General features: G+C 29.8%; 1 long non-coding RNA gene across 2 annotated transcripts; it reads left to right on the top strand.

Annotated features, from left to right (window-relative positions):
* The first annotated feature begins 1,510 nt into the window (after positions 1-1,510).
* Positions 1,511-2,494, top strand: LOC149255998 (uncharacterized). Of its 2 annotated transcripts, XR_016266436.1 has the most exons (4): positions 1,511-1,743; positions 1,818-1,871; positions 1,946-1,991; positions 2,097-2,494. It is a non-coding gene; the product is annotated as an uncharacterized LOC149255998 (long non-coding RNA). The 2 variants fall into 2 exon arrangements; XR_016266435.1 differs by having other exon boundaries at positions 1,818-1,991.
* The last annotated feature ends 5,979 nt before the right edge of the window (positions 2,495-8,473 follow it).

Below are 8,473 nucleotides of genomic sequence, written 5' to 3'. Positions count from 1 at the left end.
TAAATAAAGATTTATAATTAATTTTTAAATCATGAAAATATAATGTCTAAAAATAATAATAATTTTAAATAGATAAATAAAAAATCTTTCTTATTTTAATTTTTAATCTTTCAAGGGTTGTGCCCAAGAGTAAGTGTCTCTTATTTTGATATGATAACAACTTATATTAAAGGGGGTTGTGGCTCCCACTATACTTGGCTCATTGCATGCACTCCCATGGTTTTATGGATCATGGCATAGATTTGGCACAAGGTTAATAGCTATTTGAATATTGTAGGTTCCTTAGGAGGTATAGGAGGACTCATACATAAAATTGTATTATATTGGGGGAGCTAGAGGAAAAATTGACAGTATAGACCACAAGTTGACCATTCAATCCAGGACATCACCCAACATCTCCTCCTTTGATGAGAGTAGTGTCGGCTCTCGTGGATGAGGGTAGTGACCATCGAGCACGAATGCCTATAGATTATGCCCAATAGTTCTTATGACTCGTTGCTTAAGTCTTTTTTGTATTCTCATGTGGTTCTTATGACTCGTTGCTTAAGTCTTTTTTGTATTCTCATGTGGATCTATGTCAAGGTCTCGCACATATAACTTATTTTTATAAGTTTCTATGTACAAGATGTTATAGTTAGATGAGGTATTAGCAATCTCAAAGCCTTGAACTTATGTTACTAGTCTGATTTCCCTTTGTTCAGAGTAGTAGCATAAAATCTTTGGTCTATATATAATCCTTAAAATAAATTAAATTAAATCAAAATTAAATTAAAATTAAATTAAATATTTAAATAAGATTTTGTAATAATTAACATTTTGAATCTGTGAAAATAAAATTATATATATAATTTTAAGTTGGTGAGATTATATAAAATTAAAAATAAATAAACCATGAAACTAATTGTTATAATTATAATTAATAATTAAACTAGCAGTTTAGATACATCTTAACTTTAGATTTACCAAACTCTAAGCTTGATCAAATCTCATGTTTTGAGATTAAAAATGAAAAAAGATTTGATCACTCTTGGAGTTTGATAGATTTAATAAATCATTTAAATTTATTTATAAAATTAAATACTAACAACATAAATATTTATTATATCAACACTAAATGTTAAATTTTCACTTTTTACATTGCCTAGGAAAAAAGTAGACACATTGCCTGGGAAAAAAGTAGACATAGGCTTTTCAAAAAAATCTAAAAGTTTTATAAAGTTAATTTTCTAAAAATTAAACAACATGATGGCCCAGCCCAATGTGTGACGTGGCTACTTAATCCACGCTGTCACTCTACAGGTCTCTCGACTCTTCGGTGATGAATTTGGGTAGGCGAACTGTCACACTCTAACGTTTAATGCTATGTACACCCGTATGGTCGATTTGATTTCTATCTGTCTGTATTTATTACAAACCCTCCTTCCCGGTTGTGAGTGGCCACCTGCCGGTTCACCCGGTTCTTTATCCTCCCGCCTTTTGTAAAACCCTACTCCTTGTGCTTTCGGGTCATTTCGCTTATTCTCGTGCTCAGTCCAAGCTCTGCTCTGCGGTCTGGCTGATGGGTCTCCGGGTTCGATCCTGGCTCTGCCGCACGATGGTTTCTACGGGTGATACGCCACACCCACGTCCTAAACACCTCTCTGCTGCGACTCCTGGTGGCTTGCTGTATCTTCGGACTTCCTCTGCTTAGTTTACGAGTGTCTTGGCGCGCGTTGCTTGGCTGGTCTTCACCTGTATATAATGGTAAGTCTTGTTTTATGGGCACTCTCTGTCGCTGGTTTCTTCTAGTTCCACTAATTAGTGGCGCTCCTGTACAGATTGTCTGCAACTCAAACGCTCGCGGCTAGCTGTGCTCATCCTCGTCTCTGAAGGTAACTTATGGTTCTTTGCCTTACACTGTCACTGCTCCTATTCCAACTTCTCACAATTCTCGTTCCTTGTTCAGCTAAGGTTTCAGGTTCGCTTCTGCTGGTTTCCTTGTCAATTCGACGGTAAGTACAGTGCGTTTCTCATGGTTTACAACTTCATTTCTTTTAATATCAGTCTTTCTTTGTTTTGCCCAGTTTCTGTTCTAACCTTGCTCTGTTTGTGTGCAGGTTGTCTTGGTGCTAGCTATCGAGGGTTTGTCCACACTCAGCCTCGGCTCCACTCGACCTGGCTAATCTCGCAAACTGGTAGGTTTGCTCCGTTCTGAGTTTAACTGTAGACCATGGAGGGTTTGATGATTTAGGTGTTGGCTTTATTTTGATTGTAATGTGTAGGCCGTGCCTATTCCGGCGTTCTGTGACCCTTATTTCTCTGTTGGAATGTAATAATTTATATGGCCGCTTCGCTGGAGGCGTTAGGTGTTCGACAGGCTCAGAAAATTGTAGTTTGTGTGGTTTTACAACGCCCACAGTTATGTGGTGAACTGTATTAAATAAACCTTTCTTTCTGTACACAGTATTTGTGTTGGTTATAAAAGTAAACGAAACAGTAGCTCGTTTTGTTGGTACCTGATTGTTTTTGCAACAGCCGAAAAGGTTCTGTGCTTTTGTTCGCTGTAAACGCAAGTCTGTAGCGCTTCTTTTGTTACTCCGATTCAATGGGTGTCTGCTAGAACTTCTTTCGTTATCTCACTCCTTTTACAGTCAGTGGTTGTTCGTTCCAATCTAGTTCTTAGAACATATAGAAAGAGTTTTTGTACATGCATGTGAGAAAAATTAACAGTAGATTATTTCCTTCGCAAAATAATAAAATTGTATTACAGAGGTCTTATACTGCTGTCTGTTACTCTTGTGCTGGAGGGGTCTCTCCTGTTCTATTCTTTTTTCTGTTTTTTTTTTTAAATTACATGGAGAGCATAACTGCTTCCCCTTATTTCAGTTGAACTGTGCAACCTGAATTTTTTAACTGCCACCTAGTTTCTTTAACAAAGAGGTAACTAAACCCTATTCATCTCCTAAGCTAAAACAACTTGTAATTAACAATGCTCTGAAATAAAATGAAAACAAACGACAATTAAAAGAAAATAGACAACAACCAACTTAATGACCTGTCCACCCAAGCTTGTAGTCTTTGTCTTGTTTCTGTTCTTCTTCCATGAGTCAGTCAACTGTCATTTGACTCCTCGCAGCTGGATGCTCTTGCATCACAACATTTTTAAATTTGAAAAAAAATACACAAAAGTGAAACTTGTACTATAATCGTTACAATCTATAGCGGTTATAACAATGTAATATCAAATATTACAAATCTTGATTTTTGAATTCCTATTTTATATTCTCTTTGTCTAATTTTAATCTATACCAACTCTTTTATAGTAATGTAGTATCAAATATTACAAATCTTGATTTATAAAATTTTATTTTATATTTTTTTCATCTAATTTTATTATTCAATGGATTTGGGTCAATCATGCTATTCAAAAAACCTTATTTATATTATATATTTTTTCCTTTATATTATATATATTTTCACAATTCAATTTTAAATCATGATGCAATATAAAAAATATATATATATAAAAAAAAATCAACATTACAATAAATAATATCATATCTTGTAAAGATAAAATAAAAAAAATAATTTTTGGAAACCTTTTGCACTCACAGTTGAGCCTTTGTGTAACAATTTTTTTTTTTTTTTATAAACTAAACATTGTAATTTTTTATATTAGACATTTTATTACATATGAATTATTTGCGAGACAATACAAAATACTTCATTTCAATTTGATTTTTTAGACATAGAGATTCTACCATAGATTATTTGCTTTTTCTTGAGTATATATATATTTTTAATTCTTTATTTTATTTATACATTATTTAATATCAGGTTACTAGACATTGTAATTTATTCTCCTTATTTGGTTTTATAAGAAAAAGACGGACTAAAATGTGCACAAGCACATCTCAATAAATTTTTAACTTTTGTAACAAACCATAATGTTTGGACTAATGTTTCATTAAACCATAATGTTCGTGCTAATGTTCCATCCAAAATATTCACGTATCTTATGCACCTATCTCTATTTAGCTCTAAAGTTATCTACTCCATTAATTATTTCAATTACTTCTCTTCCTCATATTCAAATATAATTCATCATTAAATTTATGAATTTATTTACACATTCAATAATTGCTATCAATTACATTTTGCATAAAAAGTAAGTACGAAACAGCATTAAAAATAATTTTAATTTTTAAGATTAATTAATGTAAAATAAACATAAAAGTAAAAGAAAAAAAAAGTAAAATAACAACATTTTATTATATAAAATTTTAAAAACTTCACACTTAAATATATTTTATTTAGTATTTATTTGTTTTTTTAACATATATATAGATTGATTTTGATTATTAACCTTAATAATTTTTTGATTAACTATAATAAAAAATTTCAAAAATTCATTCAAATATTATTATATGAGAGGAATCTATTATTACCATCCTAACCTTTTAATAAACATATATAGATTGATTTTGATTATTAACTATAATAAATTTTTTTGATTAGCTATAATAAAAAATTTCAAAAATTCATTCGAATATTATTATATGAGAAGAATCCATTATTAGCCTCCTAACCTCTTAAGTACATTTTTTTCTAACTTCTAGATGCATGTTACATTCACTAATCAAACAATATAAAAGTTTCAACGAACAATGTTATACCATACACTATATAACTAATTAATCTATATCCATGAGAATTTTTTTAATTATTATATTAATGATAAATAGGTTTCATTGTCAATTTAACCTAGTTAAAAATAAAAATATTTAAATACATGTATATTTAATCAATAATATTTTAAACAAAACATCAAAACATAATATAAAAAATACTTTAAGATTATATAAAACGATAACTTAAGATTATATAAAAAGATAAATTAAGATTATGATTAAATATATGTTAGGCACATATATAATATATGTTCTTATTATGTGGACTGTCTTTATTTAGGGGAATGGAATATGGAATATATTGTTGTTATGTGGATTTTTTTTATTTAAGATTATAAAACTTTTTTTATTTAAGAGAATAGAATAAATTTTTATTGTGAGGATTTTTGAATTTAAAGGAATATAATATAATTTTAAGGAGATATTTATTGTTAATTCTATAGGGTTAAAAAACAATTATTTTTATTTAATTAATAATATTTAAAACAAAATTAAAACAATATAATTAAAATAGTAATTTAAAATTATGATTCAAATTATCTTGAATACATGTATAATATTATATCTTATCATTATATAGAATTCTTTTATTAAAAGAATAGATTGAAGTTATTTTAATTAAAAGCAATGGAATCAAATTTTATTGTTAATCTTATATATTATATGGTTAAAAAATTCAAAAATATATATCCCTTATCAATAATATTTAAGTTTTTAAAACTTATTATAAAATAGACAATTTAAAATCATGACTTTATAAAAATTATATATATAATTGAAAACTTTATAAATAATATCATTGTTATCGGTTTCAACGATATTAAATTTGTTATTTACAAATTGAATTTCACTTAAAATTTATTTTTTCCTGTGAAGCGAGAATTAAATTTTATAATTTATATGAAAATTATAATTCAATTACCATAACAAATGTCTTAGGATACGGACGATTTGTCTATATTCGTTAATTTTTTTATGATAGATTATTTAAATGCTCCAATTTCACACAATGATTTGATATTTTTTTTATGTTTATATTATTTGATTATTAAAATAATTAAAAAAAATTGTAAAACATTAATTTCAATTTTATTGATCGGTCTATATTCGTTAATTTTTTATGATAGATTATTTAAATGTTCCAACTTCACACAATGATTTGATATTTTTTTATGTTTATATTATTTGATTAACCGAATTTATAATAATTAAAAAAAATGGTAAAAAATAAATTTCAATTTTATTAAAGATCAATTTTATTTAAGAAAAATATATTTATTTTCATATTTATCACATATTTTAGTAGAAATTGTTAACACCTAATTTCTTAAATATATTTATTTTCATATTTATCACATATTTTAGTAGAAATTGTTAACACCTAATTTTTTTAAGAGGGGTAAATATTATAAATATGTAAATATAAAATAAGAAAATGAAGAGACTTTGGAATGTGAATTTCAATGGTCTCTTATGTAAATATTAATAACTTTTCGTAATAGAATTCAATTCATTGAGTTATCAAAATATCTTGCGAGATAGAAATAAAAAAAGATATGAGATAATATACATGAGTAAATTTCAACAGATTTTTTATTATTTTAATTTGATTATAATTATATTTGTAAATATATTATTATTTTTATTTTAAAGGTAATGTTAATTTTATTACTTTTAATTTGATGATAATTTTTTAATTACATTTTTATTTTTAACTTATTTATAATCAACTAATTTTAATTACATTTTTTTGAATCAATTTTTTCCTAATTCAAATTCATGGAATCATGAGAAGCTCCACAAACTAGAACTATTGGCCTCATTCCTACTAGACTTGTTGGCCTAAAGATGAAAAACAAAACCACATTAGAAACAAGCTAATGACACTAGATAGCCATAAAGTGATAACCTAAGAGGACCAAAAAATTCCAAGCACCTTAAAACAACCGATTTGTAACACTGATCAAGACGGAGAGACTAGGCCACCTTACCCATTGTCTAGAGACAAAGGAGGATGGAAAGCCTCATGGACATGAGCTTCCATATGCACCCTTCTTACTTTCAATCTCGTTAATCTCTCATGAATTTGTTTTTTCCCTCGTCGTAGTGAAGCCATTTTGTCCATCAGCTGTCAGTGGTTCTATTAGAATTCATTCATGAACCCTATACCTTCATTCCTTTCCTCGTACCTAGCATGATATATCTGCTTCAAGAGCGTTGTAATTTGCTGAAGATGTCCATCGAATGTGTCGAAGGGAGAAGAATTTCAACTCTACATGGAGAGAGCCCTGTTGGTTGGTCGACCTCTTTCCCCAAGTTGGGATTAGCTTTAGGGTTAACAACTCCATGGCCCTATGGACCCCCTCCCCAACAAGTATAACCCTGCTGACAAAGCATTGAACCCAAATATTCCCAGTCACCTTAGCTACTTAGAAACCACCACACCCAATGCACATCCAAAGCAGTCACAACAAGCACAGACTCTACACTCTCCACGTTAAGCTCCCATTGAACCGGTTGAGCACCTTGTGACTCACTATTCATGACCAAAGGGAAAATAACATCTCCACAGAAACCCTCCACTCTCGAGACCTCGTAGGGTGACACAAGCAAACTACCATCTAAACATTATAAGCACACTAATATCCACTATCATCACCCTGAAGCTTATCCAGCGAGCCAGTTGCTAGAGAACCTATCCTCATCCAGTCAATGAGCTTCCTAGCCATGCCCCAACAAAATTCCGACAACCAACCCAACAAAAGTTCACTCTACAAAACAAGCATGCAAACCCTTGTTTTAATTCATAATAACTGCAACTTATTGAGGTGTAGGAGTGTAAAAGGAACTTCCAATTGTACACCTCTCCAAATTCATCTCTCGATTACAATTTCAATGAAATGACTTGTTGGCAGTCCAACCTATCCCGTTTATTTTGATAAAATAAAGGGCCCCTCCTAGAAATTTTCACTAATTTTTTCATTTTGATTTGATTGGTTTGATATTGGAATGATTTCTACATATTTTCCTCTAATCATCATTTTGATTTCACTTTTGTTCATGATGTGTGTAACATTATATGGCCCATTCTTTCAACCATTGGTGATAAGAGGTTATTTCCTTTGATTGTTATTATTAGTGAATTTATCATTGCTCCTCATAGCAAGAAAATGTTTAAGTTTATGAGTCGTTACAGAATCATAGATTCTTTATTAGCCCTAATTGAGTTTGAAATGCTAATAGGATATAAACTATCATTTCGACTCTTATGTTAATGCTTTTATCTCTGTATGATGTTTTGATTTAAATGTTTCAATGCTCGTATTAATGGTCATAACCTATGGTTTACACCCTATATGAGTGGTGCTTTGTGTTTTTTAACATTTCGTTTACATTATTTAACAATTAAATCATATCATGTATGTTGATTGACGGTTCATTAATTTCAAATTAAATATATGATCCTGCTAATTTGTTTCATGGATCCCCACTTATGGAAAATATTGGTTTCAGGTAATCTACTATGTTATCACACCTATTCATCATCAGATCTAGAATCCAAAGTCTCAATTGTCAATTTGTGGCAATGCCAATTTTCATATGGCTCATTATCCCACAACCACCATTCGTTGCTCAATCGTTAGGCCAACATGGCCATGACTTGAGCTGGTACTTGACAGTTGTGAATGCATTACGTAGTTTTTCGAGAGGGTTTTCCCAAAAAGCCTCATTATGTCTCCTCTTTTTCATTCTGAGGGCTCTGCAACTTAGGGTTTGATGGATGGTTTTTACGTTTTCCCGAA

The sequence above is a fragment of the Pinus tabuliformis genome, chromosome 7 (genome assembly GCF_031772625.1).
Source record: "Pinus tabuliformis cultivar Carrire ecotype Pingquan chromosome 7, CPIR1, whole genome shotgun sequence".
NCBI lineage: Eukaryota > Viridiplantae > Streptophyta > Pinopsida > Pinales > Pinaceae > Pinus > Pinus tabuliformis.
The sequence above is the reverse complement of the archived record's forward strand: the minus strand, read 5'-3'. Positions and strand labels throughout refer to the sequence as shown.